The sequence below is a fragment of the Equus przewalskii genome, chromosome 20 (assembly GCF_037783145.1).
Source record: "Equus przewalskii isolate Varuska chromosome 20, EquPr2, whole genome shotgun sequence".
NCBI classification, from domain to species: domain Eukaryota; kingdom Metazoa; phylum Chordata; class Mammalia; order Perissodactyla; family Equidae; genus Equus; species Equus przewalskii.
Genome location: NC_091850.1, coordinates 2,059 through 25,828, shown reverse-complemented (window position 1 = coordinate 25,828; position 23,770 = coordinate 2,059). Strand labels below are relative to the sequence as shown.

At 50.3% G+C, this 23,770-nt stretch overlaps 1 long non-coding RNA gene and 1 pseudogene across 1 annotated transcript; one reads left to right on the top strand and one right to left on the bottom strand.

Moving 5' to 3' along the window:
- The first annotated feature begins 1,010 nt into the window (after window positions 1-1,010).
- On the top strand, window positions 1,011-17,675 carry LOC103544914 (cytochrome P450 4F11-like; annotated as a pseudogene).
- LOC139077761 (uncharacterized) lies at window positions 16,707-19,706 on the bottom strand. The gene is made up of 2 exons (XR_011530209.1): window positions 17,733-19,706; window positions 16,707-17,273 (listed from the first exon to the last, which is right to left on the bottom strand). It is a non-coding gene; the product is annotated as an uncharacterized lncRNA (long non-coding RNA).
- Between the last annotated feature and the right edge of the window lie 4,064 nt (window positions 19,707-23,770).

The following is a 23,770-nucleotide window of genomic DNA, read 5'->3' as shown; positions in this document are numbered from 1 at the left end:
ATGCCCTTTATATAGCATACCTGCCATACAGTAGGCATGCTTTATGTAGAGATCCTGACTTGCTGTAGGGATGTTTTGTGAGGTACCCAGCACATAGTAGGCACTCTTTACATACCCATCCTCTGCACAGAATAGGTCTACTTTATGTGGAGTATTGGCACACAGCAGCACAAGGACTAGTTAGCGGCCCTTTCCCTTCATTCTGTCTTTTTTGGGGGTCCTAATCCTCTCACCTTCCTGTGGAACCCTCCTCTGTGCCCCTAAGGCCCTGATCTGACATCCAGTTTCCCGGATGGAACCCTGAGCCCAGAGAGGGCCGGCACAGCCCATGGTCAGAGTGAGGACAGGCAGGACTCCACCCAGGCTCTCTCAGCTCTGCCCTCCGCTGTCTGCACCCAGTGCTTTCATGGCCCCCTGCAGCCTCACCTCCCACTCCTCCACATGCCCTCGCCTAGCGGACTCCTTACCCCAGAGTCTGGCGTGGGTGATCCCCACAAGGCTGGTGTCTTTGTTCCTGCTCCCAGCACTCATGTCTCAACCCAGGCCCTGGGCTGCCTGGAGGCAGGTCTTGAACTCCTGCCAGGCCGCGCTGTCCTGGGGCCAGAGGCTTCCTGTCTCTGAGCTTCCTGCTTCTGCACCAAGAAACAGTCATCCAGCCCTGTGGCCTCAAGGGACAACAGCCCAGGAGATGTGGTCGGGCAAGGCTTGGCCTGGCCTTGCCTCACCTGACCCCTGAAACCCCCAATTGCAACTTTTCACCTCCCACACCCTGGACTGGGAAGGCCAGGGGCAGCTGGAAACTTGGGGTCCAGAGTCACCTTTGGCCGCCCCCAACTTTCCCCTCCACACCACAAGAACGGTGCTGAGTCCTGAGGAGCCAGCATCCACACTGTGTGACCCTGAGCTGGTTCATAGGCCTCTCTTGACAACACTGGCTCCCCTCCCCACCTCCATCTGGGCTGGCAGCCAGGTGGGGAGGAGGTAAGCAGACGCATGGGGATTGGCTGGCCCAGCCTGGCCCTGCCAGCCTCCACAGGTCCAGGGCCCAGGGGCCCAGACTTTCCCAGGAGCAGGGGAGAGAAGGCTGTGTGCAGTTGCAGACAGGAGGTGTGGTCTGGGGTCCAGGGCTGGAGGTGCTGGCCTGGGGTGGGGAGGGCGCTGCCCACTGCAGGAGTGGCTTAGGGAGCAAGCAGCCCTGGACTTCCTGTAACTGGAGCCTCTGGCGGCCTCCCACTGATTCCCTTTGGGCCTTTCCTCCTTTGTCTCTCTTCCTCTTATCTCTTCTCCTCTGTCTGTCTCTGTGTCTCTGTCTGTCTTTCTGTCTCTTTCTTCCTTCCCTCTGGATTTCCATGGACCCCCTCCCCTTCTCTGAGCCCTTCTCTGAGCCCTCCCTGCCCTGGCCCCAGCCCTCACCATTCCTGCCCCTCCCCTGTCCTGTCCCTCACGCCTCGCTGCCCTTGCCCTCTTTGTCAGCTGTCTGTCTCTGCCTCGAGCTCACCAATACTCACTTTTCCTGGGCCCCAGAGCTCGCCCTCCACCCTGTGTGCCCTGCAGGATGCCGTGGCTGAGCCTGTCCTGGCTGGGGCTCGGGCCCCTGGCAGCCTCCCCATGGCTGCTCCTGCTGCTGGTCGGAGCCTCCTGGCTTCTGGCCCGCGTCCTGGCCTGGACCTACACCTTCTATGACAACTGCTGCCGTCGATGCTTCCCGCAGCCCCCCAAACGGAACTGGTTTTGGAGTCACCTGGGCCTTGTGAGTGTGGCAGCAGGAGGGGTCTGGGGCATCAGGGTGGGTGGACTTCCCGAGGGGTCAGGAATGGGGCTCGGGGTAGGGCTGGGATCTAGGAGAGCGGAAGTGAGAGGGAGGCTCAGGCGGCCCATCCTTGCTCACTCACTCATTCCTCTGCTCTGCCATCCCCAGGCTTTCCCACATCCTTGTCCCCACGCCAAGCCTGCTCTGGATCCATCAGTGCAGCTCTGAGGGGCTCCCACGTCCTTGTCCCCACCCCAAGCCTGCTCTGGATCCATTGCCACAGCTCTGAGGGGCTCCCACGTACTTGTCCCCCACCCCAAGCCTGCTCTGGATCCATTGCCACAGCTCTGAGGGGCTCCCACGTACTTGTCCCCCACCCCAAGCCTGCTCTGGATCCATTGCCACAGCTCTGAGGGGCTCACAGCACAGGCTGCACAGAGCGAGACACCCTGGCATTCCCAGTCTCCACCGCTGAGCTTAAGATGGCCTTGGGGGCACTGTCCGGGGTCGGCTCTGCCTGGCCCAATTCCTTGAGTCTGCTCACGCTGGGCTGCAGTTTCCCCACAGGAATTAGATATGGCCTCCCCACCCCCACCCACCGGGCACAGCTCCCCACCCCTTTCTGGGACCCCTTCCTCTCATCTGACTCTTCCTGCCAAGATGTCCCAATGGGCCCCGTTGTCCAACCTGGAGGATATAGGCCACTCACTTCCCTTTCAGAGGCCTGTTCCACTGCCTGCCCACACCCAGGCCTTGACCTTTCACTTGGTCCTGCTCATGCTTAATTAAACATTAATCATCCAACTACTTATTATCTATCTCTCCACCTTGATGACAGCTCTGGCAGAAGACATGGCAGGGCCAGCCCAGGGGCGGGTGGACAGCGGGCACTCAAAGGCAGTGTTGATGACCTGGGTGGAGAACGTGCCTTCGCCCCTCTCTGTCACAGCCACAGAGCTGACCGCCTACTCCTCCCGTCCTCCAGACCAGCTGAGGGATGAGCACAGCTTTCCTTCCCTTCCCGGGGCAAGAGCCACAGCTCAGGGGAGCACTTCCTGTGATTTTACTGTTCTAGTGACAAAGTTCAGAACGGGGATGTTCCGAAGCTCATCGTGAGGCATTCCTGGGATTCTGTGTCTTGGGATGTTCTCAGAGGGCCCTGGGGGCAGCAGGAATGCTGTGGTTCCTGCAAGTCTGGCTCCTGCTCTGAGGGCTAAGCTGTCGGGGCTGGTCATGGACACTCTTCCCACCTCCAGCCCCTCTCACTGTGTTACCTTGGCTGAGTGACTATTCCTCCCTGAGTCAATTCGTTGAAGTGCTTTGAGTGTTTGTCTCAGCATCCTTGGGAGCAGGGAGGGGTCAGAGGTGGAGGCCAACTGCCTGGAGCACCAGGGGTAGTTGTCAGGCTTGGGAATTCTGAAGGACTGGAGAGGACACTTTACCAGGAGCCAACCCTCCACTTGTTCCCATTTTAGAGTATATAGTCTCAGTTTTTTCACTTGTAAAAGACACTATTTATGTGTCTGTCCACTGTTCAAAAGAGACAGACAGGACGCACTGTGAGAGATAATGACAGACAGGACACAGTGTGAGAGACAGAGAGACAGACAGGACCCACTGTGAGAGATAAAGAGACAGACAGGATCCACTGGGAGAGACACAGAGAGACAGACAGGATGCAGTGTGAGAGATGGAGAGACAGACAGGAGGCACAGAGCCTGGCCATCAGAAGAGGTGGGAGCTGCCCTCTGATTGATGCGCAGAGTTTACGTGTGTTCTCTGGGGTCTGCCTGGCCTGCTACATCCTTTGTCTGCAAACCCATCACCACTGGGGCAACCAGAGACCCCCTAGACATGTCAGGACTTTAAAAGGATGTGAGAATGAGCCCCTGGGTCTTCCTGAGTCCACCCTCCTGCCCACAAACCTCCCCCTTGAGCACCTCCCCCTGTGGGCGCCCCGGGGCTGCAATCACTCCCAGGATGAGGGAAATCCGTCTTCTGGAGCCAAGGTCGGACTCTGTGTGCAGAGCGTGTCTTCTCCCTGTGCCCTGGGTTGCACCCTTGGGACTTGGAGAGGCCTAGGGACCCTCCTGCCCTGAGAGGAAAGAAGCAGGAGGAAGCAGGGATTCCAACATCCCTGCAGAATCTGGACACAGCAGAGGCGGCAGGGGGACGGGCTGTGGCTGCTTCTGGAGAGTGACGGCCCCTCCTTGCTTGCAGGTCACCCCCACTGAGCAAGGCATGAGAGTCATAACTCACTGGTGGCCAACTACCCCCAGGGGTTTGTGACCCGGCTGGGCCCCGTCATGCCCATTGTCTTTCTCTGCCACCCCGACATGATCCGGACTGTCCTCAGCGCCCCAGGTACCCATGCAGAGCTTGTGGTGGTGGTGCCGTGGCACAACCGAGGGCTTCTAGCTGCTCCCTCCAAGCTTCTGTGCAGCCCCTGCAGGACCCCAGCCCTCTGCCCCTCTGCCACTCAGTCAGCTTCCTCTTTCCTTCCTGTTTTCACCAACCTGCATCTCACCGATCCTCCCTCCACTGCTGTTTGCCCCCTGCCCTGCTGTCCTGGGCACCCCTGGGTCCCCAAGAGTCCTGAATCCAAGGCCTTGTTCTACGGGAATCCCCACTCATAGAGGACAGGTCTAGGCAGAGAGATTCTCCGATCTCAAGTGGTGAGGAATGGGCCAGAGGGAGATGAGTGAGGCAGCCCAGAGGAGAAGCAAGGTCTCTGCTGGGCCAGGCTGGAAGGCTTCCTGGAGCAGGGGTTTCTGTAACTGGGTCTGAAACAATGAGCAGAAATTTTCTAAAGCAGAGGGCAGAGGGGTGCAGTGGGCAAGATAGCATCTGAGGCCCCCTGCCAGGCCTGGCCTCAGCCCCACCCACCCCCAGGCCAGAGCTTGAGGGTTTGAGGCCGGAGCGGGATCTGGGCTGCTATTTTCATGACGTCCACCTTTGATGGGTTGATTCCTTCTACTCCCTCCTGTGGCTTGTCCTCTTCAAGCTCATGGCCCTCCTGCTCCAGGCCCCAGGAATCGCTCCAAGCAGACCCCACCCCAGCCAGGCTCCCTTCTGCTGCCCCGCTGCCTTTCTCACTTCCAGACGGACCAGGCTGAACAGGGGAACAGGCAGCAGCCGACAGGGACCTTGGCTCCAACACCAAAATGCTGGGTGACTCTAGTCAGGTCCCCAGCTCTCTCTGGCTGCCAGGGTCTCTTTCAGCTGTGAGTGGTGGAATGTCTACCCTGTATGGTCTAAGCAAAGAAAGGGAGTTGACTGACTGTTCAGGCCAAGGATCTTGTCTTCAGGCATGGCTGGATCCAGGTCTCAGACAGTGTCATCAGGTGTCGGTCTTCGTCTGTTACTTCCATGTCCCTCTGTGATGGCTTCACTCTCATGCTGGTCAAGATGAGTCCCAGAAGCTCAGCTCCCATGGAAACACAAGCTTATTCCCAACAGTTCCAGGAAGAGCTGCAGGACTCACTTTAGTTTGCCTGCTTAGGTCACAGGACCAGTTCCTCATCCAGTCACTGTGACTCCGATTGCCTGGATCGGCAGGCATAGGGTTCTCAGAGCTATTGTTCTGGGGTTCAAGGCAGTTCGATGGGTAAGAACTCAGGCCCTGGATTCAGACAGACCTGGGCTCAGGTCTCAGGCACACCACTTACGACCTGGAAGGCTGTGGGCAAGTGACTTCATATTGTTCAGAGCCTCAGTCTCCTTATCTGGAAAATGGGGAGAGGAGAGAAGTCAGGTGAGCATGGATTTGGGATTCAAATGGGGAAGGACCCTCTGTGTCCCTGTAACTGAGGGACCTCAGTTGTCGTGTATGGAAGGTGTGGGGAGGGACCCCCAGAGGAGGATGAGCCGCTGGGTGGGATTCACGGGGCTCAGGTCTGGGTCTCTGCTCTGCAGGTCCTTCCCTCTGGCCACCTGGAAGGGTGGTTCAGTTCCTCTTTGTTCCTCTCCAGATTCGGAGCTCGGAGGAAGGTCTCCAGTACACAGGGCCTGGCAAGGACTTATGGGGACGTGTGCTTCTGGTGGGTGGGCCCCTGGCATGTGGTCATCTGCATCTTCCACCCCACCTGCATCAAGCCAGTGCTCTTTGCTCCAGGTAGACACCCTGCTGACCACAGCTTGCCTGCTGCTGAGGTCTCTGTGCTGCCTTCAGCTGGGCAGGTGACCCGGTGCAGACAGGAGGGGCCGTGGTGGAGAAGACACTACCTCTGTCTTACCTGGATCCCCACTTGCCTGACCCCTGGTCGTGTCTGCTCACGCCGAGGCTGTGTCTGTGTGATGTCTGCTGTATGGCCATGTCTAGTCACATTTGCGTTTCCACCTGGGTCCTAGTAACAGCTGGTGCATGTTACACTTGGTTATGGCTGCTGGTGCATGTTACACTTTGTTACGGCTGGTGTATGTTACACTTGGTTACACAGTTACACCTGGTATGTGTTACACTTGGTTACAGCCAGTCTATGTTACCCTTGGTTACACTCGGTATATGTTACACTTGGTTACACAGTTACAGCTGGTCTATGTTACACTTGATTATACCTGGTATGTGTTACACTTGGTCACAGCTGATCTACCCTACCCTTGGTTCCACCCGGTGTATGTTACACTTGGTTATGGCTGGTATATGTTACAATTTGTTTACAGTGGGTATATGTTTACTTCTTGGATCAAATGGTGATGGTCTCAGTCATGTCTGGGGCTCGGCTGTGGCCAAGGACATTCGAGGTGTGTTGGAGTCTGTCTGGTCTTGTCTGTTGCCACCTGAGATTGTCTGGTTCTCCTGCTGGTCAGGTCTGGGCCACATTTGGGGTTTGTCTGAGGTCTGGGACCTCGGTCCTTCTGAGAAATGCCTGAGACCTTGTGTGAGTCTTGTCTGAGGCAGGTCTTAGCATATTTCTGGGTCATGTCTGGTCCACATGTGTAACATTAATGGGACTGCATTTCAGTCCTATCTGTGAGATACACCGAGGTTATCTTCAGGTCCATGTCAGAGCACGTTGTATGATGTGAGGGTGTGTCATGCATTTTGTTTCATGTCAGGACATGTTAGTGCATGGTGGGGCCATGTCAGATGTCCCAGGATATCTGAGAGAGTGTTGGGCAGACACAGTGTCCTAGGTCCCTGTAAAGGCATTTTGTAGAGTGCTGGGCTGTGCTCGGGTGTTTAGAACATGTTGGACCCCGTAGGAGCCATGCTGAGCCATGCTGGGGCGTGTTGTGCCATGTTGGGGTGCATCTAAGTACGTAGGGGTGTGTCTGTGGGCTCTGCCTTTGCTCTACTATGTGCTGCAGCCTAGTCCTGGCCCCCTTTGCCTTGCCGCTCCTCCCAGCTTTGTCTGCCCTTGCCCCACTCCTGCTATGCTGCTCCTGGAGGGGGAGTGCAGACCATGGCTGGGGCTCCACCTTGCCTCAAAAGTCCCTCCCCTCCCACCTCCATGGCCCCTGATGGCTTATCTCTCATGTCAGCTGCCATCGCACCCAAAGACATGATCTTCTCCAGATTCCTGAAGCCCTGGCTGGGTGAGTAACTGCGTGTGAGGGGATTGGGGACAACCTTGGGGGGCAGGGGAAGGCCCTCCCTTGCTCACTCTCTGTGGCTGCCCCTACCAGGGGATGGGCTCCTGCTGAGTGGCGATGACAAGTGGAGCAGGCACCGCCGCATGCTGACACCCGCCTTCCACTTCAACATCCTGAAGTCCTACGTGAGGATTTTCAATGACAGTGTGAACATCATGCATGTGAGTCTCTTGAACCCAAGGTCCTACCTGGAGCTTCGGGGGCAATGGGCGCTCAGAGACATCTTGTCTGGAATTCTGGCTCTTTTGGGTAGCTTTGGGGCCATTGCTTCTCCTTTCTGAGCCTCGGTTTCCTCAGCTGTAAACTGGGGATAATGATCCTCACTTTGCAGGGTGGTCAACATGACGTAATAGACTCATGTCCCTGGCACATAGTAGGTGCTCATGTGCTAGTTTCTATGTTTCCCTCTCAGAAGCCTTGGAATCCTGAGACACTGTTGACGATAGTGATGAATATTGCATGTTGAGTCCTGAATATGGAGTAACAAACCACTTTTCAAGATATGAGGTTTCATTATTGCTAACAAGTCTACGAGTCAGTGAGCTTGTTCTTCTGGATGTGGATGGGGTCACTCACGTATCTGTGATCAGCTGTGGGTCAGGTGCTTTGCTGTTCTGAGCTGAGTCCTCTCATGTGTTTGGGGCTTGGTTGGCTGCAGGTTGGTCTAGGATGCTCTCAGCTGGGACAATCCTCTCATGTGGTTCCCTCCCTCCAGAAGGCATTTCAGGCTGTTCACACGGCAGAGGCCAGGTTCCAAGAGGCTGAGAGGAAGCTGCAATGCCTCTTGAGACTCTAGGTTTAGGATGATCACTCGTCATTTTTACCACATTGGCCAAAGCAAGCCCAAAGGCCAGCCCAGAATGAAAGGGTGGTGAAATGGGCTCCTCCTGCTCATGGAAGTTTCTAGGCACGTTGCAAAGGGTGGTTGTAGGGAGGTGAAGCATTGGAGGTGGGGGTTTTGTGAAGTGCCTGGGACTTTTCCATACTTGCAAGCTGACAAGTAAGCTCATTACTGTTTTGTGGATCCTGCCAGAAGACACGAGACTCCTGAATCACAGACAAAGGACAGTTTACTCTTACTTTACAACTCATGGCTCAGCAAGTGGCGTGTGCCTATTGTTAGTTTGCACTCTTTCTCCAAATCACAAAATCCCATGAGGATGGCGCAGGTGGGCTTCCATGGATGCCTGCTCATGCAGTAGGTTTTAATGCACAAGAGGAGTACTAGATTTAGGGACTGTGTGAGTTTCATAGCAAGTGGAAGCAAGCCTGATATTTGCCCAGGGGGAGACATTTCCTCTTCCCTCCACATTGTTTGCTGCAAACACAACTCTGAGAAATGGCCCAGGTAAAGAACATCAGGGCCTTGTGTTTTTGGCATACCCAGCAAGAATGTGCAGGGTGCTCAGGGCCCATGGAGGACTACCGCTACCAACATAGGGGACAGTCTCCTAGACAATTTATAACAATAAGATGATGAAAGCTAGCATTTATTGAGCACATTCTATATGCCAGAGGTTACATGGCAATTCCATGATGTGTGCTGTCTAATTTAATTTTCACGGCCCTGTGAGGTGGAGATTCTTTTTCCTCATTGCAGATGGTGAAACTGACGCTGAGAGAGGTTAGGGAGTTGCTCGAGTTCACACAGACGGCAAGTGAGCTAACAAGTGGAGCTGGGATTCCAACCTGGTTTGTCTGACAACAAAGCATGTTATCAGACCTGTCACTGAGGATTTGACAAGTGGAGCCCAGAGGAAGGCAGTGAGCTGGCCAAGGGCACACAGAGTGTAGCAGGCAGAGCCAGGACTGGAACACAGGTCTCCTGACCCCCAGCTGTGGGGTCTTCATGTCCTCACAGTAACAGTGTCTACTAGCACTCATGCCTGGTCCTCCAGGGGACAGGTGCCTGGGGCCAAGAGGCCGGGTCAGGGGAGCCCATCCTGGTGTTGGGTTGGGGCGGGGCTCAGGGGAGGCCCATCCCAGCCCCACCTCTGCCCCTTCTGTGTCCAGGCCAAGTGGAAGTGCCTGGCCTCAGAGGGCAGTGCCCATCTGGACATGTTTGAGCACATCAGCCTCATGACCCTCGACAGTCTGCAGAAATGTGTCTTCAGTTTCGACAGCAACTGCGAGGAGTGAGTCCTTGCCCAGGGCCTGGGAACATGGGCCATAGAGGCAAGAGAATAGATGGAGGGAGGACTGACCCCGACAATCAGAAGGGCCTTCCTGGGTGAGAAGGGTCCAAGCTGGACACCAAAGTGCAGGAAAGGGAAAAAACAGAGAGCAATCCTTTTGGGTAGGTAGAAATGTTTGATACAGGACTGGAGGCTAGGATGAGCAGAGCGTGTGCAACAATGAGGAGATGCCTGGGAAGCGAGGTTGGAGGTGTAGGCTGGGGTAGATCTTAATGACATTCAAAAGCCAAGCAAACGGCTATGAACTTGATCCTGAGGTTTCCAGGGAGCCATGGAAGGTGTTTGAGCTGATGAGGGTCATGGTCAAAGCTGAGCTTGGACGTCTGACTCTAGAGAAGACAGACTGTCATGTAGACACATGTGGTGTTGACACTGGATGCATGGACACTCAGGAGGGTCTAGGTCCATTGTCAGTTGGAAGAGGACAAGGTCTGAGCTGTGTTGACGGTTTTGGAAGGAGAAGGGGCAGATACTGGTCGGAGAGAGAGGAGAGAAGCGTGATGTCTCAGCTGTGCCCTGGGCACCTGGCACATGGAGGCAGCTCACAGAGACTAGGAAGCAGGGAGAGAAGAAAGACTGGAGAGCCATGTCTCCTGGATCATCCCCACCATCCATCTGTGGGGCCATCTGTTTCAGGAGACTCAGTTTCCCCATGGGTGGTAGGGCCTGGTTTCTGGTGAGAGGTGCTTCCTGGGCTTCAGGTGAGCTAAGTCGTTGCCTCTCTTCATGCCCGCATCCTGCAGGAAGTCTAGAGAATATATTTCTTCCATCTTGGAGCTCAGTGCCCTTGTGACAAAGCGGAATGTGCAGATCTTCCTGTATGGACTCCCTGTACCACCTCACCCCTGACGGACGGTGCTTCCGTAGGGCCTGTCGCCTGGTGCACGACTTCACAGATGCCATCATCCAGGAGTGGCACTGCACCCTCCCCGATCAGGGTCTTGATGTCCTCCTCAAGACCAAAGCTAAGGTCAAGACTTTGGACTTCATCGATGTGCTCCTGCTGGCCAAGGTGGGCTTCTCTGGGACCTGAATTCACGAGGGACGATGGACCTTGATTTCAAATGTCAGATAGGCAAACTTGGACTTGATCCAGAGGGCAGTGAGGAGGCATGGAAGGTGCTTGAGGAAGGGAGGGATGGGTCAGGAGTATGTTTTAGAGATGACTGTGTGGAATGCAGGCTCCGGGGGACTGCTGAGTCTGAAACTGATGCTGGGCAGGGCCTGGGACTTTACTTAATACATTAGTCATATATAGATAGACATATAACTAACTTATTAAGTCTAATATATATATATTAGACTACACATATATATACCTCAGAAGCCTGGGTCAGAGCAGCCCACGAATTGCTCACAGCAGTAACAGTAGCCAGAGCAGAAGTGTGGCTCTGGTTCCCCATTCCCAAGTTCCTCTGAGGGTGACATGATGCTTTTGCCTGTGCGTGCCACCATGCTTGCATCATGAGAGAGGTGTCCCCACAGTATGAACCTTGGAACTTACGAGGGCTGACTCATCTGTCCTTTCTTCCTTATGGTGAGAGAGACAAGGAGAGGAGGAGAAACGGGATGTTCTGGAATAGAAGCAGATCTTCAGTGAGAAGGCAAATTTTGTAGGTTCTGTAGAGTTATCTCCAGGGGAGATAAGGAATCTCCCAGAATGTGACCAAATGGCTCTGGAGCGATGGTCAATCTCTAACTTCCAAGGCAAGTTGCCAGTCAATCATCCTGCAGCCTGGGTTGCCAATAAATTTTTCTCAGAAACCCCTCATCACATAGGACAATGGAAATGTTCATGGATCATCGATTTGCCCCACCAGGGACAAGAGAGGAGGCGAGGATGCCAAGGAGGAGGCCTGCAGGGTAGGGCCTCTGGGGATAGGGACCAAGGGAGGTCCAGGAGTGCAGGGTTGGCTTGGGGTCCTGGGTGGATGATGGAGCTTCAGAGATTGCCTCAGGGCCCCTAGGAACTGGTGATGTGGGGGGTCTTGCTTTCTCTCCAGGATGAAGACGGGAAGGAACTGTCAGATGAGGACATCCGAGCTGAAGCTGAAAGCTTTATGTTTGCGGGTGAGAATACAGAAGTGGAAGGGGTCTCTCTATTCCAGGGATTTGGTTGGTGGACCCTGGACCAGCCCATAGTCCCCCATCCTCCCTGAGGGCATTAATCAGGGTGCTGAAGCCGCCCAGAGACCCAAAGCTGTCTGGCTGCCTCTCAGGACATGACACCACAGCCAGCGGCCTCTCCTGGGTCCTGTACAACCTCACGAGGCACCCAGAGCACCAGGAGTGCTGCCGGCAGGAGGTGCGAGAGCTCCTGAGGGACCGCGAGCCTAAAGAGATTGAGTGGTGAGTGCAGGTGCACATGGTCTGTTCCTGAAACCCTCTCCTTGGCTCTGCTCCCCAGCTGGGAGTGGGAAGGTCTTATCGTCCATTCTGTGATTTTTGCTTAGTGGGAATAGGAGCAGAGCCCAGAGGTGGGGTCAGGTACCCAACGCGGGTCGTTAAGGACAGGGAAAAGCCTTCTGAGTAGAAGATCTGGGTGGCTGAGTGAACTAGTGACAATGTGTGAGGGCAGATCATGCCCCTCAGGACACGTTCAGAGAGTGAACCTCCTTTCTGCTCCCTTACTTTTCTCTCTCAAATCACATTCTTTCAAACATCTGCACCACCTGGATGTTTGCTGGGCTCCTAACTCCTATCATATTGTTCAGTCCAGGGTTCACAGGGGACACCTGAGGATTGAAGTCACTCAACTCTTGCCCACGAACACCTCCACCTTCATCCATCCAGTCCCCTTTTGGCAAACACTGCCACACTGCCTGCCCATCCCCAATTCTGTGCCATCCCCAACTCTTCCCAGCCCTATCCTGTGTCCTGGAGACCTGGGAAGCACCCAGGCCTGGCCTGTGCCTTCCAGGAGCTCCCAGCCTGGAGGGGGATCGTCCCAGGTCAGGACACTCCCAGTCCACATGGGCAGGGCCTGTGTTCAGAGCAGGACAGGCAAGACTGAGGGTGGAGAGAGTTCTCAGCTGAGACCTTGAATGCTGATCAGTAGACATTTGGGTGTAGTTGTGTGCGGTTCTCTCAAGAAGATAGAGTGGGGAAAATTGAAGGGGAGGGAAGGTAGCAGAGAGGGAAAGATAAAGAGAGACAAAGAGGAGGAGAGAGGGATAGAAGGGAGGAGGGGGAAGGAGAGAGAGAGAAAGGAGAGGGAAGGAGGGAGCAAGAGAGGGAGAGAGAGAGTGGGGGATGGAGGGACAAAGGAAGGGAAGGAGACGGGAAGGGTGGGAGAAAGAGCGAGAGAGACTAACTCATGGTGAGATGATGAGGCTGGGAGATGGCAGGAGAGGCTGGTTGTGGAAGACTTTAGTGAAATGTTAAGGGCTCAATTTTTAACTCAAAGGCAATGGGGAACCAAGGAAAGTGTTTGAGCAGGAGGAGGACAGGTGAGATCTGGGTAGCAGAGAGAGATTTCTAGGGCTAGGGGGGCCTACTGGAGAGGACAAGCTGTAGGATCGGGCCCAGGGAGGAGATCCGAGGCCTGAGCCAGGCCAGGGGCTGGGGGATGGTGAGGAGACGTTGGACTGGACAGGCGTTTTGGAGGAAGTGTTCACTCCAAGTCCTGCTCAGCACAGCGGTCCTGTGAGGTAGGGAAATACTTTTATTCTTTTTAATCCAAGACGTAACCAAAATTATGCACTTGGTAAAAAAGAAGAGTGCAAAAGAGTTTATAATAAAAATGAACTTCCTTCTTAATCCACACCCTAGCAACAACTCCTGTCAAGAATTTCCTGTACCTCCTTTTAGAAGACATCTATCCTTATTTCCACGTTTATATGATTCCTCTCTTTCTGTCTCTGTCCAGGTGGGAGTTCAGGACTGCACATTGAAAGTGTAACTTTGAACTCTCTACGTTTTTACAAAAAATGAGTTTTGGAAAAGTAGTTTTGAATGAGATAAACGATGATGAGAACAAGTTCTTATGGCACTAAACGAGACATTACAGAGAAGACTAGTGTTATCCTTGACACCGTAAGTTTGGTTAACATCCATCACCACACACAGTTACAAACTTTTCTTTCTTGTGATGAGAACTTTCAAGATCTACTCTCTCAGTAGCTTTCAAATATGTAATACAGTATTGTTAACTAAACTCACGTGTTGCACCTTACATCTATTTGGGTACTTTTGGCTAATTTTCATAAAGTCAAACTTGTCAGAATTTTCTTTTGCAGACATTCCCTCCATTTGTACCCTAGGGTTCTGTGGGCTTCCTTTACCAGATGTGAAGTTTTCACTTATTCACGTGTCTGTCTCTGAGCTCTCTATTCTGTTCCATGGGTCTATTTTCCCATCATTGAAGAGGTGCCACACTGTTTTTTTTCAGTACTGCCTGTTTGTGATAGGTCTTAATATCTGGTAGAGTTCCTTCTCTTTCATCTTTCAATTTTAAATTGACCCAGCTCTTCATGACCTTTTATTCTTCTAGAAGAAAACTTTTAGAGTACGTTTACCAAGTTTCTGAAAAGGTCAGGTGGATTTTCATTTGAATTGGATATACTCTGCTGGTTGACGTGAATGTATGATTGGCCTGTGGAAAATGGATTATTGCACAATATTAACACACACTATCCCAGAGTGTGGAATGGATATCCATTTCTGGATATTCAAAATATCTTTAGTCACCTAATAGAGTCGAACGTTTTTGCATAGAGATTTTTTGCATATTTTGTTACTATAACCCTTAGAATCTTTTGTTGCTACAGTGAATCATATCTTCTATTTGGACTGAGAGAAGTTTATAAATTCATTTGGAATATACAGATTTCATTTCATCGCTGTTTAATTCAGATTTTATATTATTATTATTATTATTATTATCATCTTTTCTTTTATCTTTTCTAACTGGTTGTTATTTCTACATAGAAAAGCCAATCATTTATGTATATAAATTTTGTGCCTACTGAACAGAGTAAATGCCAAATAGTGAGTCTTGTGTCAGTAGGAAAAATCACGATCATTTAATTAAAGCTCTTGGAACAACTGGGAAGCTACCTGGAAAACAGTTAATTCAACCTGCTTCTCACATCTCATAACAAGATAAGATACAGATGAATCAAAGATTGAAAATAAACAATAAAAGAGTCTAAAAGCTCTAGAGGAAACCATGGAAAATTATTTTATAGTTCCAGGGTGGGGCAGGTGCTATTTTTTATTTCTGGTGAGTGAGATCCGCTCTGAGCTAGCATCTCTTGCCAATCTTCCTCTTTTTTTGCTTGAGGAAGATTAGCCCTGAGATAACCTCTGTGCCAGTCTTCATCTATTTTGTATGTGGCGTGCTGCCACAGCATGGCTTGACAAGTAGTGTAGGTCCCCGCCAGGGATCCTGGCCTCCGTCCCGGGGCTGCCAAAGTAGAGGAGGCTGGACTTAACCACTATGCCCTGGGGCTGGCCCAGGAAGGCCGTATTTTTGACACAAATCCCAGGAGACAGACACGAAGAGATTGATATATTGTTAAATGAAAAAGATACAGAGCAGTGTATAATATATAGTATGCTACTATATAATTATCTTTAACTTTTTATTGAGATTATGATAGTTTACAACCTGACTATGTAATTTTTTAAAATATATTTTATTTTTTCCTTTTTTCTCCTCAAAGCCCCCCAGTACATAGTTGTATATTTCTCGTTGTGTGTTCTTCTAGTTGTGGTATGTGGGACACTGCCTCAGCGTGGTCTGACGAGCAGTGCCATGTCCGCGCCCAGGATTCGAACCAACGAAACACTGGGCTGCCTGCAGCGGAGCGTGCGAACTTAACCACTCGGCCACGGGGCCAGCCCCTCGACTATGTAATTTTTTAAGATGCAAAAATCGCAACTCTAGAAGGATACATAAAAAAATAATCTCAGCAAACTGTGAGGAGTGTAATGAGTGGTGTTGGGCCATAGGGACGGTATGTTGTAGTTTTCCAATGTAGAACCAGTTAACTGTATCAGCTATTAAAAATTCAAATCACAGCACAACAAGAAAGGGGTTGAAGAAAAAGAATTCAGCCCCCTTACCGAATTTTCACTGTTTATAAAATTTTCCAGTGGATTCTCTTCTGTTTTCTAAGCATAAAATCACTCTCTGACAAAAATGACACAATTACCCCCACATTTCAAACTGCATTACATCCTTTTTTCCCTTGTCTAATTGTATTAGCTCGTATCTCTAGTACGATGATAAATAAGAGGAAAACATTGGATCTGCTTCTGTTGCTTCTTTCTTACTTATCTGCCTTTGATTTTGGTCTCTTGCCGTAGAGAATATTTTATTTTTATGCCAATTTGTAAACCTTTTCATGGTTGACATTTGGATGCTGTGTTTTGCTCAGAAAAGCTTTTAAAAATATCTGACTAAATTTTCTCTGTCTGGCACTGTGTAATATTGCTTTTCTTTCTTTTATTTTCAAACCACTGTATTGAGGTATGGGTAATATACAAAAAGCTGTACACATTTAATGTGCACAACTTAGTGAGTTTGGAGATGTGTGATCCATCTGGAAATTTTTGTTGTTGTAGGGACAGAGGGTCTACCTGGGCAGGAGGAGGGCTGGGGGGTCTCTGTCTTGGCTCTCTGGATAATTGTTCGGGGGTTTCCTTAGGGACGGCCTGGCCCAGTTGCCCTTCCTGACCATGAGCATCAAGGAGAGTCTGTGGTTACATCCCCCCGCCGTGAGCATTTCCCGATGCTGCACCCAGGACATTGTGCTCCCAGATGGCCGGGTCATCCCCAAAGGTGCCCTCAACGTCAAGGGGATGAGCATCTGGGCAGGAAGAGGGGCCGGTCTGCCAGGAGGGGACCTCTTTCTGACCGGCCCTTTCTCTCCCACAGGTATTATCTGCCTCATCAGTATTTTCGGGACCCACCAGAACCCATCCGTGTGGCCAGACCCTGAGGTGCTGCCTCCCCCAACACTCATCCTTGCCTGCTCCTCTAAGGGGACTCAGGGGAGGGCGCAGTGTTCTGACCTGGCAAATCAGACATCACCTCCCCCCATCATACATACGTCTGACTCTCCAAGGCTGGCGGTCCCGGGAGACCCCACCCAGCAGCCCTGTTTTGGCCTCGCCCCCAGGTCTATAATCCCTTTCGCTTCGACCCAGAAAACACCAAGGAGAGGTCACCTCTGGCCTTTATTCCCTCCTCAGCGGGGCCCAGGTGAGGGTGGCAGGCATCTGAGGTGGGGATGTGTTGATGGGGGCGGGGGTCTGGGACTGAGATCCCAACATGACTGTGAGGGCGGGAAAAGGGGAAAACTGAAGATGGTCAGAGTTCCAACTCTCCTTCCCTGCCGCCCAGGAGGTTATGGGTAATGGTCTGGGGCCTGGGGTCCGCGGTGTGCTCAGAGCCCCTGCCCCCTGTCTGTTGGTCTGAGCTCGGGCTGAGGTGTGGGCCAGGCCCAGGGGATGTGCAAGCCCTCGTGGGGGGTCCAGGCTTCTCTCTGCCTTCTGGTGGGGATGGGGTTCCCAGGACAGGTTCCGGCGCAATGGTGCGGGGATGAGGGTCCGGGCGCCGTCGAGCCCTGACTCCTGCCCATAGGAACTGCATCGGGCAGACGTTCGCCATGACGGAGATGAAGGTGGTCCTCGTGCTCACGCTGCTGCGCTTCCGCGTCCTGCCGGCCGGGGAGGAGCCACGCCGGAAGCCGGAGCTGATCCTGCGCGCCGAGGGCGGACTGTGGCTGCGGGTGGAGCCACTGAGCGCGGGCCCCCTTGACCCACGGCCTCCCGACCCAGGATCCACCCCGACCCCACACCTCACTGTGCAGATTCCCAGGAATAAATCTGTGCTGTCACCTCTGCCCCAGCCTATCGGGAGCCAGCAGGGGGCGGTGGTGGCTGCGGAGGATGGGGAGGGGACGTGGTGGGTGGAGGCGGGGCCGGTGTCTCTGAGTCCAACATCCTGCCTGCCTCTCCCGCCGACCACAGGGCCCCACGCCGCTCGAGGGTTCTTCTAGAAACCAACGAGGGAGTTCATCCTGTGGGCAGTAGGGAGCTGTGGGAGGTGTCTGAGCAGGATGGGGCCAGGGTGGTGGACGGACGTAAGGGGCACATTTGAGGCTCTGAGCCAGGGAGGAGAACCTGTTCTCTGAGCACTCTGACCTCGGTTCCATCTCCTAATATACCCAATCTTTCCTCACCTCAGAATCCTTCACTATGTATCTCTGGTTACTGTGTTGACTTGAACATGACAAGCCGGATGCTTTATAGTGTGTTGTGTTGTCTGTCCCTGTTGCAGTGTCTGCTGTTTTTGCTGGTTTTCACTCCTAGGGTCAGTGTTCTTGTGTGCCTGGTTACCACTGCCTGGGTAGTGGCTGCCATATTTGAAATAATATCCATCAAATTTGAAGAAGGCAGCTTTCTCTAGGAGGAATCCTAGGAGGCCTACTGGGTGAGGATGAAGTTCAATGAAGTTCAAGGCTCGTGGTGCCCAAGGCCACCAGGTAGATTAAAGTCAAGGCGAAGTGACACTTGCAGGCTCCTCCTCTTCCATTTGCTGTCACACTGAGGGTGGAGCTTTGTGAGGTCTCCACCAACGTGAGGAGCGTTCCCCTCCTGGCCTCTCCCTGGGCTCTGCCTTTTCTCTCCCCACTATGAGGACGTCCAAACAGGGATTCACATTTTCTTGCCTGGAGAAATGCCTCCAGGGTGATAAAATGAATAATGTTCATTTTATCTCTGGGTTTCTGTTCTCATTTGAGTAGTGTCTTCCTAATTCTTTACTGTCTTTTCAGGTCGTTATTCATTTAAGAAACTGGGAAGGTATCCAGCTTTGAGAGTTGTTTTTAGAAACCTGAAAGTTTAATCCAAGTAGCCTGGCTTTCCATTCATGGAAAACAGAAGTCTCAATTGGGATTTTAAGTGGTCCTGGTCCAGTTATGACTCCACTCTTGCATGTAGTAGGAATGGTGGTTGCCTTTAAGCGTATAGATTTCCAGGCCATAAGAGCCCACAGCAGGTTAAGGGGAGGCCTGCACATCACCCAGACTCTGGACTCTTGGCTGAATGGAGGCAGCAGGTGGACTTTGGGTTTGACTCCCTTGGGATGTTGTGAGTGTGTTCCTTGTATAGGAAGAAGGGTACACACGGGATGTTTTGGTAGTCAACAGGATGGCCTGTTCGGGGACTGCTAATTGTGTATCAGGATATGCATTTTGCTCTCTTAGAATCCTTTGTTTTTAGGTATGTGCATGGCAGGCTGTAACACAAATCATACCTGAAGGCTTTTCTTGAAGGTAGACTGGTGAAAGAACTGTACCGTGTCCCATATGGAGAAGTCAAAGACTACATAGTAATTCCGGGAACCTTCTTGAAGAGACAGCTGAGATGCTCTCCCTGTCCAGTCTTCCCCTCTCCTCCTTCCTGTTGCGTGGACCATTGAGGTGGTGACTGGAGCTCCATCTTGGGTCACAAGGACAAGACTACTCTTTGGGGCAGGTGGAGCAGACACCTCGATGCCATCAGGGTCAAATGACCCTGGATCAACCACACCCTGGAGTTGTACTACCAATGTCACAATCTCAGTCTGCTCTTTACCAGCTGTGTGGCTTGTGGAGAATTGTTTCTCTCTCTGAGCCTCAATTCCTTTCCTGTGAAGTAGTAGGCACTTTACCGCACTGCTGTGGAGATTGAATAAGCAAGCATGTGCGGCATGACTGGGTCAATATCTGGTGGGCATCAGTACTCAGTGAGGGTTACTTTCCTCCCTTTCGACCCTCTTTTTGTATCCCATCCTAAAATTTAAAATGTTTTAAAGTCTTGAAGGTTACATTTAAGTTTTGAGGAATGTGGCAACCGGCTGTTGAAGAGAAGTATGATTAGAAGATTCAGTGAGTCCAAAATATCCATAGTTATGCCTGAGAAATTACAAGGGCGTTCAATGCTAAGCTGGCCTGAAGCTAGGAAGTGAAAATGGTTTTTTTACTCAGAGAAGCATGACCCGGACTTCATTTTAGTCTGGACATTCCAGGAAGTGGGGGTCGCTGGTCTGCAATACCGAGAGGAATGTGGACCGGGTGGGAGTGAGGGTGTTTCCTTCAGCACCTGGGACAGCGGCCGCCCCAGGACTGGCTCCTGTCAGGCTGCAGCGGGTCCGGGGGTACAGGGTACAAGTCTCAGAGGCTGTCAGGAGCCCACAGATCGAGGGCCTGGACTGGTTGAGTAACAAGCACATGAAAAGTTGCTCAGCATCACAGCCACTAGGGAAATGCCAATCAATGCCACAATTGATACCACTTCACAACCACTAGGATGGCAAGAAAATAAAAAAGGGAAAATAACAAGTGTGGATGAGGATGTGGAGTGATTGGGACCCTCAGACACTGCTGGTGAGAACGTAAAATGGTGCAGCCATGAGGAAAAACCGTTTGGTGGTTCCTCTATAAATTTAACCTAGAATTACCGTATGACCCACGCCCAGGTATATTCCCCAAAGAATTGAAAACAGGTGTTCAAACCAAAATTTGCACATGAAAGTCCACAGTGACACTATTCACAATTGCCAGAAGTTGGATGTTTGGGAGATAATCCGAATATCCATTAACAGATGAATGGGAAGCAAAATGTGGTTCATCCACAGGAAGGAATATTATTTGGTCATAAAAAGGAATGAAGCACCAACACAACCTACAACTTGGATGAACATTGAAAGCATGATGTTAAGTGAAATGAGCCAGACACGAAAGCTCACATATTGTACAATTTCATTTACGTGAAATGTCCAGAATAGGCAAATCCACAGAGACAGCAAGCAGATTGGTGTTTCTCAGGGGCTGGAGGGTGGGGGAATGGGGAGTGCCTGCTGATAGGGATGAGGCCTGGTTTTTGGTGATGAAAATGTCTTGGAGCTCGATAGAGGAGGTGGTTGCACAGCATCCTGAATGTACTAAATGCACGGAATTGTGTGCTTAAAAGTGGCTAAAATGGTGAATTCCATGTTACGTGAATTTTACCTCCACCAAAACATGATATTTTCTCATATATATGATATATATTCGTTATATACATTTGATATACACATATATATTTGTTAATCTGGGTTTTTCATATAATAATATATTGTGAACATCTTTCTATGACATTACATTATCTTACCGTGACATAAAAATGATCATCTTGGTATTTAAAATGTTTAAGTGTTAAGTGTGAAGCCACTCTCTACTTTTTAAAATGGAATCATGTTTGAAAATAGCAAAAGTTTGCCTCACTTTGCAAGAACTCTCATCATGCCATCGTGTACATTGATGGCTTGAGATATGCTATGGATTATAGATTGTGGTGTTCTTAATCAAATAACTTTTCGTGTACAAATTTCATTTTTAGAGCACTAGATACCCAGATATTTATGTAAGATGTGGGTGTGGTCAAAGACCTTTCATAGAACGTGTATGGACTCTGCAGATACTGATGTTTTTGGTCCTATCAACAGAGGTAGACCACTGAGAAGGGAGAAGGCAATAGTTCAGCTCCCCACCACAAATGCTGATAGCAATTAACTCACTTGCTCAAGGTCACTCAGTGAGTGGTGGAGTGGGGGTGAATTTGGTCAGCTTGGCATAAGAGGCATGCCTTAACCTACAAAGGAAGTGATCTCCAAGGTGTATGTCAGCCCTCGGTGCATCAGATCAACTGGGGAAGCACTCCAGGATTCCTAGATGAGACAGTGGTGCCTAAATTCTTAAATATAATAGTTTTCACATGGAATACATTCACTCACATAAAAACATAATATGCACAGTGAAAATTATTGGTCCTCCATATGTCCTTTTCCCAGTTTCTTCTTCTTTAGGTAAACACTTTTCTTTTTTTATATCATTTCATAGTATATTTATGTAAAGTAACATATGTGCTTAGTTATACTTGGCCTGATCTTAACATTGTATGTAAATATACAAAATTTACAAAAAGTAAAATTTTGCATGCGTGCTCACTGTGCCATGGTGGCCCAGCCTGTTGAGTGCTTTCTGCTGAGTGGTGGTGGCTCAGCCCGTGTGAAGCCCCACCTCTGCAAGCAGGACCTGCCACCCAACTGTGGTGGCCTAACCTGCCTGAGTGAAGGCACTCCGCTGAGTGGCTGTGGCCTGGCTGGTGCAAATGCAGAGCATCCTACAGACACAACCATGAGTAGATGAGGCAGGAACAGCAAATGCAGCCCAACAATGGCAGGGGGAGTCTGACCAGAAGTAACAAGAAGCACAGCAGAACCAGGGACCCTGTCCCCAGTGGTGGCATCCCTGGCACCACCTTCACCACCAGCAGCAGCTGTACACAAGTTCCTGAGTCCCCAGGCTCCTGCCAAGAACAGTGACACCAGTGAATGCAGCACCTCTGGGAGAAGTGCAACCAGCACCCCAAGACATCCTAGGAACAGCAACACAGGTGGAGTACGGGACTGCAGTGTGTGAACCTGCAGAGACCCAGTGGAGGACCATGGGACCCAGGTGACCAGAACCAAAGTAACCAAAACTGTACTCAAATAAGAAAAGGTGGTTACTACCAGAAATGCACCAGCAGAGGATCAAAAACCATCATCAGAACTTAGATCATCAAAAATCATGAAGAACTACAGTAACTTGGCAGAACAGAATGAGAATGACAGCTCTCTAGAAACAGAACCTGAAGTCACAGAAGATTACAACCTGACTGATGGAGAATTCAAAATAGCGGTCATAAAGAAACTCAGCAAATTACAAGAAAACTCAGAAGGACAGTTCAGTTAGATCAGGAATTAAATTAATGAGCAGAAGGAGTACCTCACCAAAGAGATTGAAGCTCTACAAAAAATACAAACAGAAATTCTGGAGATGAAGGATACAATTAATGAGATAAAAATAATGTAGAAAGCACAAAAAATAAGTAGATCATATGGAGGAGAGAATTAGTGACCTTGAAGACTGAAATCTAGAAATGTTTCAGGTGGAGGATGAGAGAGAAGTAAGATTTTAAAAAAATGAAGAATATCTTTGAGAAATATCAGACAGAATTAGGAAAAGCAACATAAAGATGATAGGTATCCTGGAGAGAGAAGAGTGGGAGAAAAGAGCAGAGAGCTTGTTTAAAGAAATAATACCTGAGAACTTCCCAAACCTGGGGGAAAACTGGACATACATGTACATGAAATCAATAGAACTCCTAATTACATCAGTGCAAAAAGTCCTTCTCCAAGGCATGTACTATTAAACTGTCAAAAGTCAATGAGAAAGAAAAAATATTAAGGGCATCAAGGCAGAAGAAAATAACCCACAAAGAAACCCCTATCCGGCTTTCAGTCGATTTCTCATCAGAAAACTTAGAGGGTAGGAGAGAATGAAATGATATGTTCAAAAGAGGGAAAGACAAAAACTTTCAGCCAAGAATATCCTATCCAGCGAAACTACCCTTCAGATACAGTGGAGAAATAAAAGCTTTCTCAGATAAACAAAAGCTGAGGGAGTTCATTGCCACTAGACCTCCCTTACAAGAAATGATCAAGGATGCTATGATACCTGAAACAAAAAGGCAAAGGTCTACAACGTTTAAGCAAGGAGATAAATAGACAAAATCAGAAAACTGTAGCTCTCTTTCAGGAGAGCAAGTAATTAAGTATAACATAAAAGATAAAGGGAAAGAAAGCATGGAAAATAACTGTAAACACTTCATGGTGCTGGCCTAGTGGCATAGTGGTTAAGTTAACACACTGTGCTTTGTCAGCCCAGGTTTGTGGATTTGGATCCTGGGCATGGACCTGCACACCACTCATCGAGCCATGCTGTGGCGACATCCCACATACAAAATAGAGGAAGATTGGTACACATGTTAGCTCAGAGCAAATCTTCCTCAACAAAAAAGCCAAACAGACAAACAAAAACCCTTTAAACACGTCAATTGAGTCACAAACTCACAACACAAAATAGAATAACTTGTGACAACAAAAACATAGATGGGCAGGAGGGAAGGCATAGAACCTGCATAGGCTAATGGAGAGATGAGGCTATCAGAAAGTGGACTATCTTGTCTACGAGATCTTTTATACAAACCTCATGGTGAATGCCATAAAGTATTTTAGAGCAGAGCAACAAGTCATAAAGAAACAGAAAATTGAGAAAACCATCACAGAAAACCACCAAACTGAAATGGTATTCAGAAATACAAAGGAAAAGAAACAATGGAAATACAGAACAATTGGAAAACAAGAGATAAA